Source organism: Sinohyriopsis cumingii, chromosome 15 (genome assembly GCF_028554795.1).
Source record: "Sinohyriopsis cumingii isolate HCF-2022 chromosome 15, ASM2855479v2, whole genome shotgun sequence".
In the NCBI taxonomy this organism is placed as follows: domain Eukaryota; kingdom Metazoa; phylum Mollusca; class Bivalvia; order Unionida; family Unionidae; genus Sinohyriopsis; species Sinohyriopsis cumingii.
In genome coordinates this window covers 24718657-24744757 of record NC_142975.1, presented here as the reverse complement: position 1 = coordinate 24744757, position 26101 = coordinate 24718657, and the positions used below count along the sequence as shown (strand labels likewise).

Below are 26101 nucleotides of genomic sequence, written 5' to 3'. Positions count from 1 at the left end.
TACAAAATGAATTTGAAATCATTTAATTCAAAAGATTTCAAATATAACTAAGATAGACATTGCTATTTGCTATTTTTTCATTTCTTTCCTTAATACTTATTACAAGACCTCTTAACATGTGAAACAAGTCTTTATTTAAATGCAAAAGCTCAAGCACCAAAAATGCAACTTCTTAGTATATAAATTTTAATTATGGTTACAATGAAATTAATGGTGTTTACAAATCACAATATAACTCATAGCCTCATCAGAGGCTGTCCAGGTGTGTAAATTATTGAATAAGATTTGGGGCACAATGGGGGTCAATGGAGGTGGAAGACTGGTAAAAAGTTGTTGAAAATTAAGACATCTTTTATGTACAGCATCTTATCTACTTGAAAACATTATTAAAGTATATACTGAATGAAATGGTAGGAAATTATGAAGAACACAGTACAACTTCCCATTCATATAGATCACTGTTGTAGACCTAAAGGACAGATATGGTATGCATTTGTAGGCTGGGAAAAAGCCTTTCATAGTGTCCAGGGAAGCCATATAATGGTGGCTATGACAAAAAGCCAATTCTAAATAGTTCTAATCATAAAATTGGAGTACAGCTTCTGCATTTATTGGGTATAAATATAGTATGCCTAATTCCTCAATTATTCATTTGCAAACACTCAATGTAACTTTCACTGCATCACTGTGCAGAGATTTAAAGTCTATAAAGCAATTAAAAGCCAAATACTGTATACTTATTGAAAAGAAAATTTACACTTACAATGAATGTACCTCAATAATTTTAATATGCACACGTTTTTTGTTTGCAGAGGTACATTGTACCATTATTTAAAAAGTTCAGTCGAAACACTTAACACGTATACTGTACTCTTACAGTAAAGAACTGTACAATATGCGACTGCAAATGGCCTGCAGTCACGATTAGAAAATCTCAATGAAATTGTCTGGACTGAATACAGAAAATATATACATTTCAAAACATGTTAAACTAGGTAAGTAAATTATGAAACAACAGTGTATTTGTTTTATACACAACTGATTTTTGTTACCAAAAGAACAATTTTTCTGGGAAATTCATCAGACTAAATTTTCACCATGAAATGTTGGTCATTTGGATGTTATTTTTTTATAAAATCAATAAATGAAATTTATGGTATCCAAAAGTGGTTTACTGTTGCAAAGGCAACGTTCTATCATGTATGTACATATTGTTCACTTTGTTACTTGACAGGAGGAACACGTCGACTACCCACCGTTTCGTGCCCATAGGCAACTACTTTCTACCCAGATAGCTACCAAAATATTTTATGTGAATACTCTTTGGACAACAATTATTGCCCATGGTTTGATGCCTGTTCATGTTTCATATATTTATGAACATATATACATATTTAGTGCTTTAAGCCAATTACTGACACAAGTACAAGATATAAAGCATGCACATATAATAATCTAATTATTTTAATAATGGAGCTCCCCCCCCCAGATTCTTTCAAATTTCGCTTATTCACTATATGTTCCATATTTGTAAGCTTTGCTTTTAGGGCTGTTCCATTTAAACATACATAGTACCCAGGGAAGGCAGTTTAAAACAAAATATATGTACACTGATTTCACAGATATCATATTAAAATGATAAGAAAATTCTAAACTGCATCAATGGGTGAGTATCCCACTTTGAAAGTACCTTTCTGGGTCCCACGTATGTTTTAATGGAATAGTTGTTAATCTGGCCGCCATCATTTAAGTTTAATCAGCAATCAAAAGCAATTTGTAATATGTTTTTATATTTCCTTTACTTTCTTTACCAAGCTGAAATAATGAGCAATATCTTAACCATTATTCAATAACACAATCATGTCAAATACAGTTGGAGCAGATGCCTTTGCTAAACAAGAAAGGTAAACAATAATGGAAAATGGAGCTCTATAAATTGCTCTTGCAAAAGAGCAACATTATAACTTGGGTAAACCAGTGCTGCTTTGTGAAGAGTGAAATCATGGGAACAACAGAAAGTGTGGTCAGAAATGTACATCCCTTTCAGTATTACTGTATATTGAATTAGCAATACAAATAACATGTTTAGCACTAATAATTGGTGATTCTTGGAAATCTGTGCTGTTGAAGACTTTAGAATTCTGCTTGTGCTCTGACAGACAAAGTAGAGGTCACATTCTCTGTGTAAATCTGCAATCTGTAGCAGGTACATGGATTTCAGTGGAGCATAACTTTGTTCCTCTCAATCATGAGAATGACATTCAGCACTGGATCTGAAAGATAAACCTACAATATTTAATGACAAATAATGCACTTACCAGCGAGAAGAAATCATTAATCCATAAGCAAATTTACTGTATCACTTGCCATATTTCCAAGACAAAAATAAATTTTCAAAGAATCCGTGAACTTGAAAGTTTTGGAGGGTCTTTTATACATGGGGTAATTTTACAATCAGTACTAAGAACAACACATGTCAAACAGTTTCACCTGGGGTAATTTTACAATCAATACTAAGGACAACACATGTCACAAACAGTTTCACCTCCTCCAAAGAAAAGGAGAGTTATATACGATAGATTCAGATCTCTAATTACCCATGAATAATCTAAAGCAAGATGTTACTCTTCGATTCAGCTTGTACTAAGTATAACTACAGTAGAGCTGAGTAGCCAGTATCATTTCATTATTTACAATATAACTTTTCAAAATTGAAACTGATGAAAATGAAAGTTTCTTGTAATAAATATTAATTATTTATTGTCAATTTCACATAACATCTGCATAAACTGTACTATGGATGCAATGGTCACACCACACCCCTCATTAACATATTTGTATTAATGAGCCACATGTAAACATTTGCACATGAACTATATTACACTAATGAAGAGTTCTTTTTAAAGGAAAATATTGGGTGAGAAAAATAATCTACATTGGGGTTTGGACCGAGACAAGGAAATCCCAGTTGCGGGGTTACATTATATGTCTCCCCACAAACAGAAAATGAATTTCTTTTTTCTGAATTTCTATGAAGGAATGAATCGATTTAAAAGATTTTTTTTCAAATCATTCCAGAACAGTTCTCTTTTTAAAAATATCATAATAAATGGAAAAAGTTATGACAATTAACATTTCAGATGAAAAGTTACTATTAGGAATTTGTATGTTAATAGAATTTTGTGTGGATTTCATCAAGAAAAGGAAAAACATTTTTTCTGCAGTATAATTGCAGTAACTTTTTTTTCTTCACTTTCGGAAACATTTTGGTGAAATTTTTAACAGTTATAGAGCTTAGTGAACTGCATCAAAGTTTGTTGAAAAATCAATTTTATGCTGCCAAATAATAATATAAAGATCATGAAATAAATATATCACTCTTTAAATGACTAGCAAACAATTCATACAGTGACAATAGTATTGATATTTGTATGTAAGAGCATGGAAGCATTATAGCAATTTCACTTACATTTAGCTAGCAACTCAATCAAAAGTTTGTTATTCATAAAAAGTTATATATACCGTTTATGTTAAGACAACATAACTCAATTCTGAATGTATATTTTTGTGCACTGTATGTTCTGGGACACATAGTTTCTTTTCCAGTCTTAAGTTGTGAGCACATTTTAAATCATTTGAAAATTGCATGTCGGAAAATGCACTCCAACTTAAATTTTTATTTTAAAAAATATAAAACTGTGTACCTTTTTTTAAATCCATTGCAGCATCATCTCATTAACCCAACCCTTCTCCTGCACATATATGATCCATTCTTTCAGTGCATGAGTATCTTTTCAGCTTTGTCATACAGTGAAAATTTATTGTTGGAGGGAACACATCTCCTTAAGCAGAAACTGCATGGACGAAAGTCATTTTATTTAAGATCTGCACCAGTCATTCTAATTCTCACACTTTCAACCACTGTGTTATTGAAAGTCCATCTAGGAATGAGATCAAAGCACACTGGAATTTCATCCATGTTAATGATCTTATTGTCTGCAAAATTATCTTCTGTTCTGGCCTTCACAAATTCATCAAATGATTTTATTTTCTACATATCATCTAAGTGACCCTGGATCATCAATGTCCATGCACGAAGTACTATATTATGTCACTTTAAAAATTGTTTCATTTTTTCATTTTATTTCCAAAATTCCTGTGAATACTGGTCAAATGGAAGCAAAGTAGTTTCCCTATGTGCGCTGAATGTGTGTGTGTGTGTGTGTGTGTGTGTGTGTATATATATATATATATATATATATATATATATATATATATATATATATATATATATATATATATAAAATCAGTACACTTAAAAGAATCCAAAGTCGGCTTGCTTGAAGAAAACAACCTTTTTATTGATATCCTTTAAAATGTAATTGGCTTAAAAGTATCCAAAGTCGGTTTCCAAGGTCAGCTTGCTTTGCAATAAAAAAATTATCCTTGTCTTCAATATCCTGTTGGCAAAATGACAAATAATATTTTATTTGCAAGATACTGTCATATAATTGAACTGGATATAATACAATCTTGGTTATTTTGCACATAACACTGCGTCATGTGTGAATGGCACATACCTTCAAGCAATCATTTCACTTTTTCACTCTTGTTTGTGATTTTGTTGGATCCAGTTTTCAATCAGATAACACATTCAAACCTCTGAGTACAACCAAACATGATTTGTTTCTCTATGTTCATGTCAGTAAACAATGTGTCTTGTGTAATCTGATGCAAGTGAAACATGCTACAGTATAGATGTCTAAGCTACATATAAGGACTTTGTGGATACATTTTCATTAATGCTCATGATGGAAAAAAGAGAGGAATAAGTGATAACAATACAATGTTAACTTCTTTCATTTTATTATCAAATAAGCATTTTGTTTATCAATTTTAATGCAACATGGGGTACAAATTAAACACAAATTTATTTCACTTTCTAAGTCTTGGAACATATGACCTAGGTGTAAAAAAGTTTCACCATAAGTTCTAGTACAGGAAATAATTATTTTATTGGGTCCAATATATACAGTTATTATTAAAAGTCAAGTAACACTAATTTATAGCAATATTGATAAACAATGAAGCCTCTGCAATAATAATTAATGTATATGTTCAAAACAGATCATCCATTTATTAGAACCATCCCAATTTTCTCTCTAAAATGCTGTGAAATATAGTAGATTTTTCAAACGTTAGTTTAATTTTTCGATTATATAATATTAAGACAAAAAGTATCCCATAAATATATACCTTGTAATGAAGCAACATTGAACACTGATAAACTGAACTAATTTTTTTCAGCAGTTTAAACTATAAATATTGATGTTATAAAAGTAAACTAAAATCAAAGTGCTGTCAACAATGCTCCTTACATTGCTATTGAGACAAATGATGCATCTAACTTGCATAATATAAATTCAGACCAAAACTTGCTTTAACTGCATTCAAATACATGAAACTGGAGTGTTATCCATACAACTGAACCTGAATGATTGCAGAAAAAGTGCAGTATCCAGTGTGTTCGAGAAACAAAAATCTTAACATCCAAATCAACATTCGTCATTCTGATTAACTTACCCAAAAAACTGAATGTAATCTGGTAACGCAGCATTTCACTTTACCTTTGATGCTGTAATCCTTCCGAAATTGCCTACTGCCTTTATTGGATCACTGAACAAATGAAAGAAAAAGAAACATTTTGCATTAGATGTCTGAACACCTTGCATACCATTGGTGGAAACAAAAAGGAATCAAAACATACCCATCTTACATAATTTATTTCACCAACATAAAGCAGAGGTCACATTTAATTGCATAAAGAGGTACCAAGTCTATTTGTAACTATCAGAAAATTTAGGTGATTAATATTTACATCTGAGTTAACATTAAGTCAGTACTCAGAATTTAGTCCCTACCTTTCTTAACAAATACCCTGCTGGCCCAATAGTGTACTCATATTGTTTGTTTATTGATTGGAAAGTATTTTAGTTACTCTTTGTAACAGTGTCACTTCGGTACAGTTGTCTGTAAGTTAGAAGCTGTGCACAGTCAGTGACAAATCATCTTTTTGAATCAAAACTGTGTTGCTACATGAAGTTTTATCACAGTACTTTGTGCTTTGATTTCATTTGGGACTTATTACAATACTGTCTATTTCTAAGCTTTTTGGACACAGGACGAAAGAGTTCTTTGTCTCTGGTAGAATTAACACACGATATATTTTCGTGACTGGCAACTGTAAGATTCTTTGGTAGACTGTAATCTTTTGGGACACGTCATACTAAGTTTTTTTCTCAGTAAAGTGCCTGTGAACTAACTCTCTCTCTCTCTCTGTGTACTTATTACCGACAATGAAAAATTGCTTTCACTCCGAACTTTAGGTAAAAGTTTGCTCTACCTGTGATACAGAGGCTATCAACATACTAGAACATCAGCAATTAAAAGCAACAGCGGTTTATAAACATTCAAACTCATCTAGCAGCAGGGGGGGCGAATCCGACATTTTGTCCAATCGTTATTTTGCTTAATTAATACTTTCTGCACTCAACGATCTAGTGTCGTCAGCGCCTGGTAAAAAAAAAACGACGACGGTCCATCCTACACGATGGTGACGTCATTTGGTTTAATTAACACCTTCTGCGCGCCGATCCCCAGCGTCGTCAGCGTCCGGTAAGCACATCGACGACCGTGTCGATGTCATCGCCCCCCCTGCTGCTAAGTGGTTATTTACAATGAAAATTATTTACAACTAACCGAATATTTGGTCAAGTCCGATACGATATCGTGTCCGAGGATCATGTAAATTTATCGTTATGAATCCATGTGGGGTCGACTGAGCATGACTAAAAAAGTTTCGAAAAACATTAAAGTCCATGTCACCGCCGCACCATGTCTGCCAAATATTTCGTAGCGTGTGTGTATCAACGCCGTTGAATACAGCAAGAATATTGCAGTTATCTCTGATTACTTTTGGAATCTGAGTGTATCGTTGAGTGACATATATCACGTCAGTGTTTTTATGCCTGCCTCTGGAAAATATCCTAGCTGGGTTCTTTTGATTGTCTAACATAACATCATCGTACACGACTAGATTGTTAACGTCGCCATCAATATCATCAATACCCGGTGCATCATTGATATCCGTAATAAACTCAATAACATTCTTTTTAGCGATCGCTGATGCATTCTCGTTGAAATCTTTCAACACCTCGTAGCATCGTTGATCATCTACGCTAGGAGCAACCAAATACAACTTATCCCACTTCATCCATCTCATTATTAAATTGAGTAACAATTGCGTCTTGCCGGATCCAGATGGTCCGATGATAATCATCCGGATCGAGTTTGGTAACGCTGCAACATGCTTAACTGGTTCTTTTGTTTTAGTCGCCGAAAAATCAATTATATTCATATCTCTATACATAAATTATGGATCTATATTGTGTGAAGTGTAGAGTGCGTACTGGCACAAATGATATGACAACCGTTACGACAAGAAATAACAGATCGGCGCTTACTGGTAAGTGTGTACAATGCGGTACAAAGAAATTTAGATTTATTTCTATTAGACCCGGAGATGTTTTAAAAAAAAGCGAGGAGGTGACATCGCAGCCAAATTGGCAAAACTCCCGGAACACCGTGGGCAAAGTATCCAGGAGAAAAACACCTCCCAGGATATAACTACTGTGGCCCCGGAACACGATTAGATATTAGACTCGATGCTCAGGATCAGCCCAATCCAGGTGAGTATCCGATAAATGCTATTGATAAGGCGTGTCATGCTCATGATGTTGCTTACAAAAGTAGCGATCTGCAACAGCGTCATATCGCGGATGTAAAATTAATTCACGCGCTAAATGCTATTCCTGATAAATCCGTCAAAGAAAAATTGGCCTCATGGTTGGTAAAATCGGCTATGAAAGGTAAATTAATGATTGGCGCTGGTAATTAATAACAATCATCCAAGAAAAACGATGGATTCCATCTATTATTCTCCGAGAGGATACTGGAAGGGGAAGGCCGCAATTGGTAAGCTTGCAAGCGCTGCAAAGGTAACAAAGACCACTGCGGCTAATTGGTTATCCAAACAGGCTATATGGCAAATCTATCTACCACCGCCTAAACAAATCAACTTCTCGCGCTTTGATGTCAGCGTACCTAATGAAGTTCATCAGGCTGATATACTATTTCTGCCGCATGACAACGGTTACAAATACGCGCTAACCGTAGTTGATGTTGCGAGTCGATACAAACAAGCGGAACCGTTGAAAACAAAGTCAGCAACTGAAGTAGCCGATGCGTTTGAGCGGATTTATCGAAGAGGTCCTCTGCGCTGGCCAAATCTATTACAAGTTGATCCTGGTAGTGAATTTCGCGGCGCTGTTTTATCAACGCTGAAACATCATAGCGTCGCGATACGACGAGGTCATACTGCGCTACATCGTGATCAGGCAATTGTTGAACGATTCAATCGGACTCTCGCTGAACGGTTATTTGGATATCAATACGCGAAGGAATTCATCCAAGAAAAACGATCTCGTGAATGGGTTAAAAGGTTGCCAGGTGTAATCGCAGCGTTAAATAACGAGATTACCCGAGTAATCAACATGAAGCCCAGCGACGCGATTAAATACGAGTATATACCCGGAAAATTAAAAATAAATAGCGTTTCTAAGCCGATTCTTGGCGATGTCACTGTTAGATATCTATATGAACCAGGAGAGCTTGAAGGCGGTAAAAAAAGGGCTACCGATCCTATTTGGAGTGTTACCACACATAACATATCAACGATAACACGATCAACTGGTAGACCACCGATCTATAGACTGGATTCAACTGCTCCTCAGCGCGGATTTACACGCGAGCAACTACAAGTGATACCTAACGATACTCAATTACCCCCACGTGGTCTTAACTAGCGCCGTTGCGTCTATTGCACTCAAGACAGGTCAACCTCACATTGTTTTTGACATGACCGAGACTGTTATCGATCCTATCCACGGTAAATTGGCGAGTGTCTTTATCCGAATAACGCCAACTCATTATACAATTGCAACTCGCGCAGTGATTATTCTGTTGTTGTCGTAGCGAGATTATTAATTCGGCATCAATATCAAAACGCCGCTGTTTTTTTTTATCCTGTTGGCGGTAACCCGAGAGTTTTCTATCAATGACGCTTGCATCGATGGTGACTTTGTCGCCGGCTTCGTCAGTGACTCCGTCACCGGCTTCGTCAATAACAATTCTTCGAAGCTGATTTATCCTTCGTACTCTGGACACTGCAAGATAGACTAGATTCGACCATTCGATGCGATTATCAACTATCCAAACAATTGTGTCCGTGATGGTTAGTCCCTGCGAGGAATGTATTGTTGTTGCGTATCCTAGCGTCCACGGGGATTTATCAGCACGTAGCGCGTCCTCGACGACGCTGATATCAACGAGCACGATATCATTCAGCACGAGAATTTGTTTTTTTGTCCCCGACGCTGTCGGGGTTGGAATTTCAACTTCAATGTTCTGCCGCCGTGTGTCCGCGGGTCTATAACATAACGGCACTGGACGCGTTGGAAACTTTTCCTTATGCAACGTAAACAACTTCCGCTGAAGTGTGTCTCTGACTATCTTTCTACTCGCTACAATCAAATCGTTTGGTCTCCATGTTTCCCAGAATTCATTTAACGGCGTTTCCGGAATCACCTCGCGAATTATTTCACATTGAATTCTATCCGGCTGTAATCTGATTAATTTCTTAACCTCGCGCAGTTGTTCATCAAGTGCTCGGTAATCAGTATCGGTTTCTTCATAATAGTCCACAAAACCCCTTAACCAATCATGTGGACCCTCGCCGACAAATGGTGGTGGTTGGCCATGGTCCCCACACATGATTACCGCTGTATTCGCGCGCAGCAACCACTCAAGAAACATTTGTAAAGTATCTAACGAAACAGTACATATCTCATCCCAGATGATAATGTCGGGAATAAATTTTTCACCCATTCGATCAGGAGTCCACTCACCGCCGCTGTATCGAAAAAAGCTGTGATAAGTAACGGCGTCAACATTTCGTTGTTTTATCTCTCGCGCTAGTCTATGGGTCGGTGTAAGCACGATTATACTTGCCCGCGTTCGAAATAATTCAATTGCCCGAGTCGTCTTTCCTGACCCGCCACAGCCGCTTAAATAAACCGTCTTGTGTCTACAAATTGGATCAGAACACGATGGTGCATTAGACCATTCTGACAATTTATCACCACGTAAGTAGTTGTTCTCAACGGTGACATCTGCTGACGGGGAATAATCGCGTCGTATTTCATTTTTAATTCTCCATGTACCCCAACTCTCGTTCGGACTAGTAAACTCGGCTACGTTTTCCTTATACGCTACGTCAATATAAAACGAATCAACGGCTACTCTAACCGCGGTATCGGGGAATCTATTTATCATTGAGAATAAATTGATAGCGGCATATCCCAGCATAGACGCCCTCAAATGTGGATACGCCGGGCTGTCTCCATCGCTGTAGGTAACAACTGTACCCAACCTCGTTCCATTGGACAAGAAAGCTGTTTTGCAGTTCACGTATCTATTTTTTGCCACTGTGTCCTTGATTACGAAATCATATTCTGCGTCATCTATAATCAGCCGTGAGCAATATCGTTTGTAGTCGTGGTTTTTTCCACCTTGTGTAAACTTACCAATTATTCTTCTACCGAGATCTTTTACCTCGCGGTTTCGTTGGTTAAATATCCTCCTGGACCATTCGATGATATATTCCTCGTCGGCATCAATGTTTTTTCTGGATTCGTCAATTATGCTATCTAGACGCTCCGGTTCTGGTAACCAGACTTCAGTCTGTGCCCGGTATGATATAATCGCGTCACTGACAATCAACGAAACTAGCATGCTACAATCAATCATATACCGTAGCAGCGCTATTGGCAACCATCTCTTTTCAGCCATGTGTCTACCGATCCAAATATAGCAACAGCGATGGAGTCCTGCCGCGAATTCAAATGATACTATGCGAGCGAATCCGGTTAAATCAAAATCAGGCAGTGGTCCATTAATAGCAACACGAGTCATTTCATGACTGGGGTGTCCAAATCGTCTAAAGTACTCAGCGGCGGATCCATACCCGAGAAAACTCGCTGGATAACAGGCAACCATATCAACCGAGATCATAGCGTCGCGGTTGTATTCAGTGTTCCATAGTCCACCGTGATAGTATTCCAAACAACTGGATTGTACATCCGGTAGAAATTCCCTGCGCGTTGGTCTCCACGCATTTTTCCTTGCTGCAACATGAGCTACAACCGATGGAATCGTAAAACAATTTGTTAGCAGTTGTTCATCATGCTCCTCAAATTCTATGGCGGTTTTTTTCATCCTGTTGTGAAATGCTTCAGTGCGATATAATTCGCCGTTTGGTCTTACAAACTGATCAAAGGTATCCGCATCGTTTTCAGCGCTGCGAAGTAACCACATTGATACAGGGTCGTTTTTACACAAGTAGGTAATAGCATCAAATAGTTTCCTCTCCGCGAGAAAACCGTTCTCTTCCAGGAATTCCCCCGGGATATACTTTACTGTTCTATCCCGTGGAAATATTGTGATCGCGGGCGTCCATGCGTGTTCGTTATGATCAATAATTTTGATTGGGGCTCCATTTGATTTGTACTTTGATTCGTATAATACTTCACCGGTTATCGTTGTAACGGTTATTGGAAATCTCAGCAATGTTTCTAATCTCGCTATGTCGCTGATGGTTGCTCCACGCTCTTTTACGGTTAGTTCCCACTGGTTGATTTTGCTACGTCGTAAATCAGTCAATTTGTTTCCTCGACATGCATTTGTAAAATGCTCTATTATTCGTTCTGCTACACAATTTATCCCCGTTGACTGTTTCATCGGTTTCAGTTTTCCGATATCAGGTTTCTTATTTAACGGGTATATTCCATAAACAACTGCTGTTTCAGGATACGCTCGTTCATAGTATGGTTTGTCAATTCCGGTTAACAACCCCGGCTTGGAGTCGCGGCTGACAATGACTGTTTTCTTATCGCTGAGAACTGGTTCAAATTTATCACGTATGATCCAATCGCCTGATTCCACCCGGACAATGAATTTTACTCTGAAGAAATATCTTTTACCGTCAAGTTGTGATACTATCGTTGCTGCGCGGTTGTCGTTCATGATAGCATCAACAACACCATCAATTCGAAATGTTGACCAACTGTGAGATGCGCCATCACGCTTGAATTCATTGATACAATCGCGTATTTTACTCAACAGGGTTTTATCGTTTATTAACGCTTTTGGTGTGTCCTTGAGGACTCTATCGAGATTAAACCTAATATTTTTCCGGGGTTTAATTGCTGCCAATCTCTCAAACTCATCCATATAATTAAAACAAGTATTTAAATGAAAGAATATAGTATAATGAATCACTGCAAATGGTTGATGATTGGGTCGACAACCCCGTGCAATAAATCATGTAGAGGTGAATTCTGCGGGTATCATTTACAAAGCGTTCGTAATGGTTCTCTTGGCCCCCTCCCGTGCTTGGTTTGCCACGTTGGTGTAAGAGGAAAATCGCAGTTGTGTATCAATTGTGGCGGAAAGCGATACAGGGAACTAAAACGCTATTATGACAAGCGAATTAAAAACGCCGTCATTGACCCCACCGCCGACTTCGTCATCAAAACCCCCCAAGACTACGTTGAAAGATTCATAATTAAACCAAATAATAAATTAGACAAATAGTATTATTATACAAATGGACCAAGAATTTCAGCCGCATCCTGTGTTCGTCAGTTACGAGGCGTCTCGCGACGGCATTGTTAGAAACCGCAAACTGAAGAAGCCGGTTGGTACCGTAAATAATCACGGGTATTTAATGTTTGGTGCCGGAAAGAAGAAATATCTCTGTCACAGAATCATCTATGAATGTTTTCACGGATTAATCGAGAATGGGCTTGTTATTGATCATATTAATAATAATAAGACTGATAATTCTCTTACAAACTTGCAAGCCATCTCTCAGAGTGAAAATAGTAAAAAAGGCCAAACTGGTAAATGCTCAAAAAAAGCAAAAAGCGTAAAATCATTTGATACAACAACTCACGAGGAAAAAATATTTCAGTCGATGAATGAGGCAGGAAAATATTTCGATATTTGTAGAGCCTCAATACAATTTGTTGCAGAACGAGTATATCAAACAGCGATCTCAAAAAAGACCGGGCATAGAATTCGATTTTCATATATAACAGAAATTAGCGAGTGACGAAGTCACCGGCGCCTATGGCGCTGACAAGGCCACCATGACAGTGTGAAACGTTATTGTCCATTCCGGAAGAAAACAAAGTATGAACACCTTCGGAATTGATACACGGGGTTTCATTTTTTTTTATTTAAAAACAAGATGTTCTATAAGAATAATGAATATCGAAGACATCAATAATATATTAGCCGAGATTTCAAAATTAAAAAATCAAGGAATTGAATTATCTGATGGTCTCGACAGTGAAAAAATATTATCCGATTATGAGATTATTAACGAACAGTCGAAACGGGGGCGTTTTACCCTGGCCCGCGAGTACTTTTTTATAAAACGATTACAACATACGATTAATGAAAACTTGTACCACAATGACGCAAATGCATTCATTGGACTATTTACTGCCGTTGAAATAATACGAAAAAAACTCGGACGTGTTTATGAACGACGCCGGGAGATTTCTAGTAAGATCAAAAACATTAGAAGGATTATAGACGAAAACTCCGGCGAGAAATTAGAAATTGCGAAGCAATTGCAATAATGGTAGGCGAATCACTTACTACTCGGCTAGCCAGAGAGCGGCTAGCGGCGCTTAGAAGGTTTATACCGTTACGGGACAGGGTCCGAGAACAACTTCAAACGCGGCAGCAACTACAAACCGATTTTACTGTTGGAAGCGAACAACTCTTTGCCCCGGTAACCAAAGCGACCAAAGATGTTACGGCGGCAACTGTACCCGTTCTTGGTGCGCTTGAAAAGATAGCGGCTCAGACCGAACAAACAAAAAGGTCTTTAGAAACACTTCCTGCAAAAATAGCGGCTGCTACAACACGGAGGCCGCCACCACTCGCTATAACCGAACCACAAGAACCCTATGTTACAATGGCCGATGAAGAAGAACCAGGCGCTACTGCGAAAGAACCAGAAGAAGAAATACCAGAAGAAGAAATACCAGAAGAAGAAATACCGGAAGAAAAAGAGGGGAATATACCCCGTATTGTACTCAAGAAGAGCACAATAGATCAAATTAGAGGCTTCAGCAACAGGGAAGAATTAATTAATTTTACTGCCAACAATTTTGCTAAGAGCATACGAGATAAGAAGCATATCAATAGCGGTTACGAGAAAAATATAAAGTCGTTAAAAGACTGGGCAAGAATAGTGTATTTAGCAAGTAAACATAAAGATGCATTACCACATCATAGTAAATCCGATTACGACGCATTCCACAAGGAAGTTAAGAGTATAACACCAAAAAAAGGAAAAGGATACTCTGTTGGTAAAGAATCCTATGGCGTTACCTGTCCTAATAGTGTTCTCAGTGATATATCACGGCTGGAAGTACTAATCGGAGGAAAACGAGCCGGAAATAACTCTACGGAAATAATCAATGAGGCCGCTGATATTTGCAAGCGTTTATTTGCAGGCGGTATTATGGACATTAATGCATATCGAACGCTCATAGACGAACTCGTGGATGATTAATTGGAAAACTGGTGTTTTTAATAAGGATGATCATACACTACAATCACGATAAACCAGTACTCGTCTACGTGGTAAACTCGCGATTGCCTGTTTACCGTGCGTACTATGGAGATGGTCTCGGTAGCACCATTGCGGGGTTATTTACAAGAATGGCTCCAAAAGTAGCGCCGTTAGCCAAACAATTAGGAATGAAGGCTATTGATGTTATTCGTGATAAGGGAATTAGTGCTATTGGAGATGTTGCCGGAAAGGCGCTTTCAGCCGCGCGGGACAAACTAATGTCATTGGTGAAATCCAAGAGAAAAAAACAGAAACCACCGGTAATGCCATCAACGACAGTGATGCCTGCAAATGTCAGTAAAGTAATAAATAACGCCGTGGAAGAAAAATTAGAGTCGTTGGCGGCTCAGCCATCCGCCGATGCGTCAACCAACGCGCTCATGAACGCGATAGCGGGGAGTGGTTTAAATTCAAAGAATTTACGACGAAAAAATCGCAATTGAAAACATCAACATGATAAATAATAAAATGTTTGCGCGAACCGCTGATCCCGCGTTTGATATGGATGCCCCAGTGCACAGGGATGATTCTGTCCGCGATTATCAATATTATTCTTATTATGCAGCGCAACCCGACCTACGATCGCGAATTGAACTTCAGGTCCAAGATACCAGTAAATACTTTCTGCCGTGTGAAGCGTTTATCGAAATCGAGGGAGAACTCGTGACAAATGCCGCCGATAATGCACCATACGCAGATGACCATCGTGTTCGAGTTGGCTTCGTCAACAACGGTATCATGGCGTTATTTGAGAGCGCCAGATATCTTATTGACGGGCGAGAAATTGAATCAATAGAACGCGAGGTTGATGTTGCAACAACGATAATTGGGTTGGCGAGATACTCGGATGATTATACAAGATCGGCGGGCCCATCTATGATGTTTTCGAAGGACACCACCAATAACGCTGACCATCTTCAGTACATCAACGTGCTGGTGGAAAGAGATACCGCAACTGACCCACAGGCTGAAGCAGCCAATCCAGACCGCAGAGCAGGACCAGTCGCTAATTTCAATATTATAAAAAGTCTTAACGATAATTACAATATGGGATTCGCAGCACGAGTAGGAATGTTGCAAGGACCACGCCGAAAGTTTTCATGCGCGATTCCACTCCATCACATATTTGGATTCTGCAGAAATGTTAGAAAAGTTGTCTATGGGGCCAAGCACACAATCGCGCTGACGCGAAGGGGCGATGATAACAATGCAATATGGCGTGCTGCTGGCGTCGCTGCCGGTAAAGTCATTTTAACTAAAATGGCATTGTGGATGCCGGTGCTGACTCCATCAGTTACCACGGAAGCACGATTGTTAGCATTTATGGAACAGGGAGGGAAATCGTTGTTGAGTTGGCTAGCGGTAACAACTGATGCTAAAGAGGATAACGTCGCCGATACGTTTACATGGCACCTGGCATCAAAACAAGGTGTTTCAGCCCCGCGTCATATATTCATAGCGCTGCAGAATAGGGAACGATTGGGTAGTCAAGAACGCAGCCATATGATATTTGATCAATTAGGAGTCAGGGATGTTTCGCTGAGAATAAACGGACAACAGGAACCATCCGAGGACATACAGCTTAATTACGGCGACAACCATATCGCACGTGTGTATCATCGATTGCTGTCGTATATGGGTCGTGATCAAAACGTCGACACTGGTTTGCAAATATCACAACTTGATTTTAAAAACCTGTATCCGATTTATTATTTTTCGCTGGAACATCTTGATTTAACGAGACAATCCGTTGTTGATATACACTTCCGAGCTCATATAGCCCCGGCTGGTGCCAATTATAGAGCGGTTGCTGTCATTCTCAGCGATAAATCAATGCTGCTAGAAGGCGTTGGTGGACGAATGAGAATCGTTGATGCGCCAGTGGAAAACATGTAATTGAAAGCATAAACGCGTTTACAATAAAATGTCGTATAGTGTCGTCAGTGTAGAGTTGACTGATGGTCAAGTCAAGAAATTACGATCAAAGTCGGCTAAACAATGCGGGACTACAATAACGCTGAAGCCGTCGCAGATGGCAGGTGGTAATCATAAGATATCGTTGACGACGCGTCAAATAAAACATTTCAATGATGCGATGAAGAATAAAAAGGGTGTTCAAATAGATTTTTCAGCCGCAGCAATCAAAAACATGGAAAAGACCGGTGGGATATTTCCGCTGTTAGCTGCGATTCCAGCGTTGATTGCCGCGGCGGCCCCAGCAGTGGCTAAGGCGGCTGCGTTGGGGGCCGTTGGTACCGCGGCGGGGATGGCATTAAAGAAGGCAACCGGGAAAGGCTACAAAAAAAAACGACCCGTAGCCGGAAAGGGTCTAAGACTACCGGGAACCCCGTATTCATGGTACTCGGGGAAGGGTCTAAGACTACCGGGAACCCCGTATTCATGGTACTCGGGAAAGGGTCTAAGACTACCGGGAACCGTTTATTAACTCGGGAGTCAATGACTCCTGAGTCAATGACTCCCATGTCTAATTTTGATTTAATAGACGCCGCGAACGCGCTAGCGATAAAAAACTTCAGAGGTGTTTTTATGAGGGATCAATTACCGGCGGCACCAAGGAATATTGAAACAGGCATAATTAACCTCGATGGGTCCTCCGGAGCGGGAACTCATTGGGTTGCATACGCGATTGATCCGCGTGCGATCGTCTATTTTGATTCATACGGGTTAGCCCCGCCGAAAGAGTTCATGCGGTATATCCGGGCGTGTTCAGCCCGGGCGTGTTCGGCCCGGGTTTTTTATTCCACGCTGCCAACACAGCAGTTAAGTGACCCACCGATATGTGGCCGCGAGGTATTGAACGTACTTGCGGCGATTTCATCATCGCGAAAACCACCTCATGTGGTTGTAAACGAATACACTAGTGGGGTCGTAGAAGCTCAACGGATTTTAGAGAATAACATTTACAATAATAATGATTGATATCTGGGGACGACCGGTTTCGGCGCTGAAAAAGCCCACGGAAACGCCCGCCACCGATGACATAAAAAAACTAATTGAGGATGAAATCGCTGATACGTTGAACTTAACCAGTGTTGACCCAGATGAAATAGTTGTATTTCAAGACCGCCAGGGTAAATTGAAATCCAGTAATGTGTCGCTGGATGACGTTTTAATACGACAGCGTGATACCGCCGAGGACACTATCGCGCTGTATACCAGCGACGGACGACTCAAACCGGGTGAATCCATCTTGACGATAAATGGAAAAATAAGTACACTTGGCGACAATTATATAACCATGTCAAATTCGTTAAAGGGTTTACGTAGTGAAATTAAATTATATGAAGAACGGATCGTGTTGACGCTAACGCATTTCGACGATGTGCAACACATTGTCAATAGTTTTTTTCGGGGACCCCCGACGGCAGACGAACCAAATCTTGTAATAATAAAAAATGCTATTTCGGATCTTATGGCGCTGTCGGCCAATTTACCACAGTTGCGAAAAAATGTTAACAGGATCGATGACAACTTTGATAAATTCTTTGGTAAAAAAAATACCAAGCCGGATGAGATCACAATAACTATAAATGATATCACTGCGTATGGACAGGAAATAAAAACAATCAAAACTGATGTTGCAACAAATAAAAGGAGTGTAGACGCGCATGAACGGGAAATAGAAATAATCGGCGCTAATGTTGCAACGATCATAAATAATGTAGACTCGCATGGACGGAAAATAGAAACAATCAAAACTGATGTTACAACGATCATAAATAATATGGACGCGCATACACAGGAAATAGGAACAATCAAAACTGATATTGAAGCGAACAAAAAGGGTGTGGACGCGCATACACAGGAAATAGGAACAATCAAAACTGATGTCGAAGCGAACAAAAAAAATGTAGACGCGTATTGGCGGGGAATAGGATTAATTAAAACTGATGTTGCAGCGAATAAAAAAGGTATGGACGTGCATACATATGAAATAGAAACAATCAAACTTGATGTTGCAGCGAACAAAAAAAGTATGACCGAGAATACACGGGAAATAGAAATAATCAAAACTAATGTTGCAGCGAACAAGAATAATATAGACGCGAGTTGGCGGGGAGTAGGAATAGTTATAACTGATGTTGAAGCGATTAAAGACAGACTACCGAGAATGGCAGAGCAACTCGAAAAAATAAAAACCCCTCATGAGAACATCATCAACACAGTATACACAATTCGGCATGGATCATTCGATTGGACTCTTACACAGAATACAGTAAATATCACCGCAACTGTTAAGGGCATTTATCGACTGACACTGGTTTCAATGATGCAGTTTAATATATTATCGTCGAGTTCATCCGGGTTTAACAATACAATATCAACAATTATAGACAAGGACGCAACTGAACCGTTTACAATTTATGCCGTTGATGGAAATTTAACCAGGGCAAACATTACATGGTATGTGGAATTTGTAGCGAATCTAAGTAATTAAAAACACTAGCTCTTTTAAAATAAAAATGACCACCAAGGAAATTGAATCAGAGGTATCACCGACGTCACATCAATATCGATTCGATACCGCAAAAGAATTTTCCGCGAATTTGAAAACGCTTTCCGAACAATACCGTGCAAAAATAAAAAAATACCGCAGAAAAATAACCGCCATCGACGCGGTCGTGTACTCGGTGTCGGGTATAGTAGCTGGCGCCGGTGTTATTTTATCCACGGTGACCACGATAACCCCGATCGCTGTTCCAATCGCTATCTCCGCGATGACAACAGTTGCTGGAGTTGCCAACGCAATCACTAGGAAGATATCATCGTGTTTTCAGAAAAAACTCAACGAGTATACAGTAAAACATCAAATAGTATCCGACGCATACTCGAAATTATCCGGGTTGATCTCGTTATCGATTGATAATTTGTTCGTATCCGATGTTGAATTCTCCACGATGGTCCAGTTGTATAGCTCCGCGATGTCAAAAATCGAGGATTTTCAACTGGAAGCCGAAACCACCTGGTTGTTAAAATTAGACACTAAAAACAACGAATAATAATAATGTCGCTGAACCCCGAAGGGTTTCAATTACTTCAGCGGATCGCGGAGAACACCACTCCGGTACAAACAAATATGATATCGATAACGTCAACGAAACCCGAATTCAGTGTGAACTTCCCATCACCGGTTCCAGTAAAGGAAATAGCGCTGGCAAAATTGCGAATATATCACAGTTGGCCTAATATTCGAGCGGACGCATTTAACGGACAACAACCTAATAACTCGCTGGTTTTTGCACGGACAAATAAACCCGATGGGACCCCAAACTGGGAGGAGGTTACAATACCAACTGGGTCATACCAAATAGAGCAAATCAATAAAGAATTTCAACGCAGGATAAAATCGATCACAGGAAAAGAATCAAAAATCGCTATTACGGTTCATGAACCGACGTTATCGTCGACGATTGAAATAAGCACACCGGGGTATATGGTTGATATTTATAACAGTTCAATAAGAACCATACTAGGATGGCCTAAGAATCCACCCGAGGACACCCCCCCATCAACTATCCTCAGACACGATAACGGGGATGATGGTAGGCATATTGCTCCATACAACGTAAATATTGCATCGGTGATAGCGATCAATCTAGTGTGTGATGTTATCGAAGGGAGTTATCAGGTGGATACCAAACAATCAAATCAAGCTCAACAGGGGTATATCCTTTATTCGTTTTCACCAACAGCCCCTCCGGGATTTTTAATCATTGAGAGTCCGATTAATCCGGTCTATATGCGATGCCATGATCGGTTTTTAACGAGAATTAATTTTAGACTTACCGATCAGTCAAATAACCTAATTGATCTGCAAGAGGAGGAGTTAGTGATCACTCTGTTTGTAAGATCATTGTAAATAACCACTTAGCAGCAGGGGGGGCGATGACATCGACACGGTCGTCGATGTGCTTACCGGACGCTGACGACGCTGGGGATCGGCGCGCAGAAGGTGTTAATTAAACCAAATGACGTCACCATCGTGTAGGATGGACCGTCGTCGTTTTTTTTTTACCAGGCGCTGACGACACTAGATCGTTGAGTGCAGAAAGTATTAATTAAGCAAAATAACGATTGGACAAAATGTCGGATTCGCCCCCCCTGCTGCTCATCTGCATACCCAGCATGTAAAGCTCAATATTAAACGATACTAAATCATCACTACGAATACTCCCCCCCCCTCCAATAAAGATTAAAATTAATACTGCACATAATAATACAATATGTGTGCAACTTATATTTACATGCAAACAATTCAAAGTGAAATATCTAAGACATAATGGAATTAATGTGTTTAATCCAGAAATGCAGCATGTGATGCCTTTAGTGTTTGTAGGAAAAATTAATAATTGTTGCTCATAGAAGGTTAAACGATTTAGTGTATTGGAGTAATCAGTGGCATCGCTAGGGGGGTGCAGACCGCACCGGGTGACACCATCTCAGCGGGGTGACTCCAAAATGAAAAATTGCAAATTTTACAGAGCACACACTGCTCGGTCTAGTCGGATTTCATAAGCGGATAACCGATCATAGTTGTTGTTGTTCTAGGGTTTAACGCCATTTATCAGCACAAGATAGGCTATACATGGCGGCCAGTATTAATGGTGGAGGAAGAACCCTGGGAAGAACCACCGACCCACGAGAAGCTACTGGCAGGCTTTCCCACGTACCCACGCTAGCCGAGCCTTGGACTCGAACCCACGCAGACAAAGGTGAGATGGCAGTGATCTGTAACGGTGAGCGCTTTAGACCACTCGGCCACTTGGGGCCCCCCGATCATAGTTAAATACATGACTAGCAGGCACAGCAGTGGCGTCGCTTGGGGGATGCAGGGGGTGCGGACTGCACCGGGTGACACCATCAGAGGGGGTGACACCAAAATGACATTACTAAGGATTCTGTATGGTCTGTTACGGAAGGAGGACCATGGGGGTGACATTTTTCATGTTAATGTTAAAAATAATACATAATTCAAAATGCCGATCCACAGCTTAAGGAAAATGTACCATTTTTTATGACAAATTAAAATGTTCCCACTCTATTACAAAATAAATAATATTTCCCCTTATACACATAATGTATAGCATATATGTTATGAGATGTGGCAGACAACGTTAGATAGCTTTTTCTGTCTCACGCAGAATATGGGATAGTCAGTCACACCCATACTTCTAGTATGGATGCTTATATGAGTCATCTATGATATATCAAATGGAAAATATACCTTTGCAGCATCACATTTTTCAGCTTGTCCTTAGCCGCTGACTCATCTACACACCTTTATCAGAGAAATGGTCAAGTTAACATCTTTTTGACTATCAGGTAACAAGGCCCGTTTGTAAAAGTCCATATAATTACCCAAATCAGACGAAATCTACACTAATCTGCAAACAAAGTTAACAAAAAGAAGAGAAAATAGTTATAATGTAGAATGATATTTCATGCACAAATGAACTATAATGACATTATGGTCAGCTGTTAAAACATTTAATCGATCCAATAACTCTACCCAAGAACAGTTACACATACAATTTGGTGATTTTTTGCTCCCTTTCCCATTACTCATTGCAAAGCATACATTTTTGTATCCCACCCCTGTGTATGTACACTGCTGAGTCACCACCCCCTTTCCAAGAATAGCTGGGACAATTAAATTTTAAAAGATGAAGTTATTAGTACAGTCATTAAAAATAAGCAGAGGTTTAAATTAATACCATGTAAAACAAACTTTGAAAATGAAAGTAGGAAAGTATTAACATCAACTATAATAGTGATACATAGCTTGAATTTTACAGAAATCATAACCAATGCTTTTCTAAGGAAAATGTAAATATATATCTCTAATAATAGTTTTAAACAAGTGACAGCAGCTAATATTTAGTAGACTTTAACTTTAATAGTCAAGTATCAGCCAGTGACTAAAATTTTGATGTCAACAGTGGAAAATTGGAATATTATCAACCTTATCATCATTTGGAATAACTGGACCTCAAATTTTTATCATCAGCTTCAATATCATCCAAATCAGGAAAAATAACAGTTTTTTTCTCGGGTGACAATTTTTGTAAGGTGTGTGCGATCATGTGACATTACATGTTGGCCTAGGATGAGTAATAAATTTAAGACATGCTTCTGAATCTCGCTCTTATAAAAGTAAAGGACAATAGGTGTCAAAAAGGCAATCCATGTGTCTATCCAAATACAATACTGTCCCAGTCTGGCAAGGTATGGCTTCACAAATTCGCATGAGGCACCAGGGTCTGGAATACATAATCTGTCAGAATCATGAGATAAAATAACTGGTCATGTCAGAAAATGAAGAGGAAAATATGTCTTCCACAAAGTGCACCATGGGCAATAAAACTACAACATATCACACTTCGTAATTTTAAGCAGATATTGGCTCTGCCTGACATGGCATACCAGCCACTTTGCATCTAACTCATCTGCTAGTTATGTTTCTGACTTGACTACTCTTCATAAACATCACAGTTATCAAGGAATATTGACCCCTACCGCTGCAGAACATACTTAGCAGTCACACTGCCACATACACAGGCTAATACTTTTTGAATTTTTTAAAAAAACCCAACCTCCACTCAATGAATACATACTTTATGCACAACCTATTAGTGTCACAGAAAAAATAAAGCGACTAATCATGTCATTATCACAAGATTTACCAGCACATACATTATTATATATTACACAGGTGACCGTTCTGGTGACCTAGTGATTAGAGCGTCCGCCTCGGATGTGGAAGGTCGTGGGTTCAAACCCTGACTGAGTCATACCAAAGACTTCAAAAAATGGTACTAACAGTAGCCTCGCCTGGCGCTCAACATTAAGAGGTTAGTGTTAGGACTGGTCAGCCTGGTGTCAGGATAATGTGACTTGGTGGGAGATGATGCTACATGTCTGGGGAATGATGCACCAGGGCTAGACATCACTATAAACTGCCACTGCAGACATCTTTGCGATTTGACTTAAAAATTGTTAAAGCTATGTTAAAAATCTAAAACGCATACTATAATATACAGGCAAATGTACATTTATATGGACTTGTTATTTGTAAAACTCGAACAGTACTGATTGTTACTGTCACCAGATATGGATGAGCACTGATAAGGTTATCATTCAACTTAAGGCATCCGCTGAACAGACTTCTGATGAGAATGATCAGCTGACTGTAAAATATCAATACAACTACCATCAAGGTTGTAAAATGTTTGTTTTAGGAGATTTTTTGATGGATTTTGGTACATATTGGATATGGGCAGATCTGGACCAGTATATAGACCCTGCAAAGTTTTTACAACTACTACTGTAATACACAGTTTAGTGATGTAGATGTATATTTTTTATTATTTACCATTTAAGCCGACCAAAAAGGGTCTTAAAGCTAGTGTAGTTATGTCACAGATATTATGAGAATCAGTCAATTGTTTCTGATTTAAAATGATTCAAAATTTGAATTATTTCTTTCATTTTGTTTTGATTTTCTGTTCACTACTATCATGAGTGCTATGATATTTCAGGTCATGAAGTCTGCAATCAGCAAATAAGTTAATAAAAACAATGACCCTCAAGATATAATTTAAGTCTGGTTGTTGTTGTTTGTATTAAAATGAATTTATTTTCCACTATAAAGCAGATAACTGTGGGAAACAAACAATAAACAGATGCTATGTACAGTCCTAGTTATGAAAGGGGAGTTACTAAGATATCGCATATATATGGATGCTAATTATATGGCACTCATTATGCCACCTGTGCCATACAGCAACATAAACTTATAAGAAATAATTAAAGAAATGCATTTGCAAATAACCATCCATGATGATTGGAGTTGCTCTAGGATTGTTGCTGAGAACGAACATTCAACATGAGCATGAAAGTACATATCAACCTAAGACTGTTTGAACAACAACCGGTGTTCCAATGAAAAGTAATAAATCGTGTACAATGCAGCTTTCAAGTCAACACCTGTTAACTGCAAAAGCCGCCAAAATACGACATTAACATGCTTCACATTTTGACTCTTATATGCTACCATAGATTCCATCTCCTAGTCCTTAACCATCACAGTAATCAAGTGATCTAACTCTTGTATAACATCGTTGGACATTATCAGACAACAAACTGGCTAAACAATTTGTTACAGTGATAGCAATTTTAAGAAGATTTTGATTCTATCTAAAAACATAGGTTAAGAATATTATTTAGAAACAATAATATTCACGGATTTATTTATAAAATATGTACTCATCAGCAATCCTGACATTTTCCCAAAATAAACTGGTGATGCAGAACTAATAACCTAGGCTATGGTCACGTAGTATATATAAGTACATGATATGTGGTGCAATAGATGAAATAAATACCTACCGAAAAGTTCAAATATCGAGATACCACAGAACCAATATCGTCGGAAGCTAGGCCACACCATATTGGTGTTTCCACAGGGGCTCGTATCGCTGCTTACAACTGACCTGTCATACATGTACTATTAGTCAGAATTTCCTCTGACCCTTGTCACCCCATTTTTGATATTTGGATATTTATGTTGGGGTGTATATTAATAACTACTATATAGCACATGTATGACAGGTCAATTGTAAGTAATGATACAAGCCCCTGCGGGTTTTTCAATGACTATTTTTTTTATACCAGTCCTCGAAAACTAATAACGGTAATAAACTTAAAGTGCATTAATAGGAAAGAAATGTAATTGCAAGTACCCAAATAAAATGTAACTTATATCTTAGTAACGGTGTCAGTATAGATACTATTACGAGTACTGCCGTACAGATAAAATAATGCGATCTTATTACTAAACCACGAAAACTGATAACGGTAATAAATGGGTACGAGGCGTATAATGATGTATCGTTTAATTTCAATTCTAATTTAAAAACGTGTATATTAAAAAATATAAACATACAAAGAATTCATAGATACGGTTATAATAATATATAATAATTATAATAAAACTACTAGCGAAATAACCTTGCAATTCAACCAATCCACGAAAATTGATAACGCCACCAATGGCGGTCTAATTTCAAATAGTACTTTAAAAATTGTAACAGTAAACAAAATAAAATGTAATAACCAGCGCTGAAATGAAACCTACAATGGAATTATTAGTAACGGTTAAAGTATATACACTACCGGTCTGATAACATAATACTAAATTTCTAGAAGCACAAGTCTCAATGTCAACGTTATTTTTAAAAAACCACAATG

At 38.6% G+C, this 26101-nt stretch overlaps 1 long non-coding RNA gene across 3 annotated transcripts; it reads right to left on the bottom strand.

The window, feature by feature from the left end:
• LOC149781423 (uncharacterized) lies at positions 1 to 26101 on the bottom strand. Of its 3 annotated transcripts, XR_016414710.1 has the most exons (4): positions 25241 to 26101; positions 22077 to 23837; positions 5584 to 5676; positions 1 to 2273 (listed from the first exon to the last, which is right to left on the bottom strand). It is a non-coding gene; the product is annotated as an uncharacterized LOC149781423 (long non-coding RNA). The 3 variants fall into 3 exon arrangements; XR_016414708.1 differs by having other exon boundaries at positions 4 to 2273; positions 22077 to 26101; XR_016414709.1 differs by having other exon boundaries at positions 4 to 2273; positions 5628 to 5676; positions 22077 to 26101.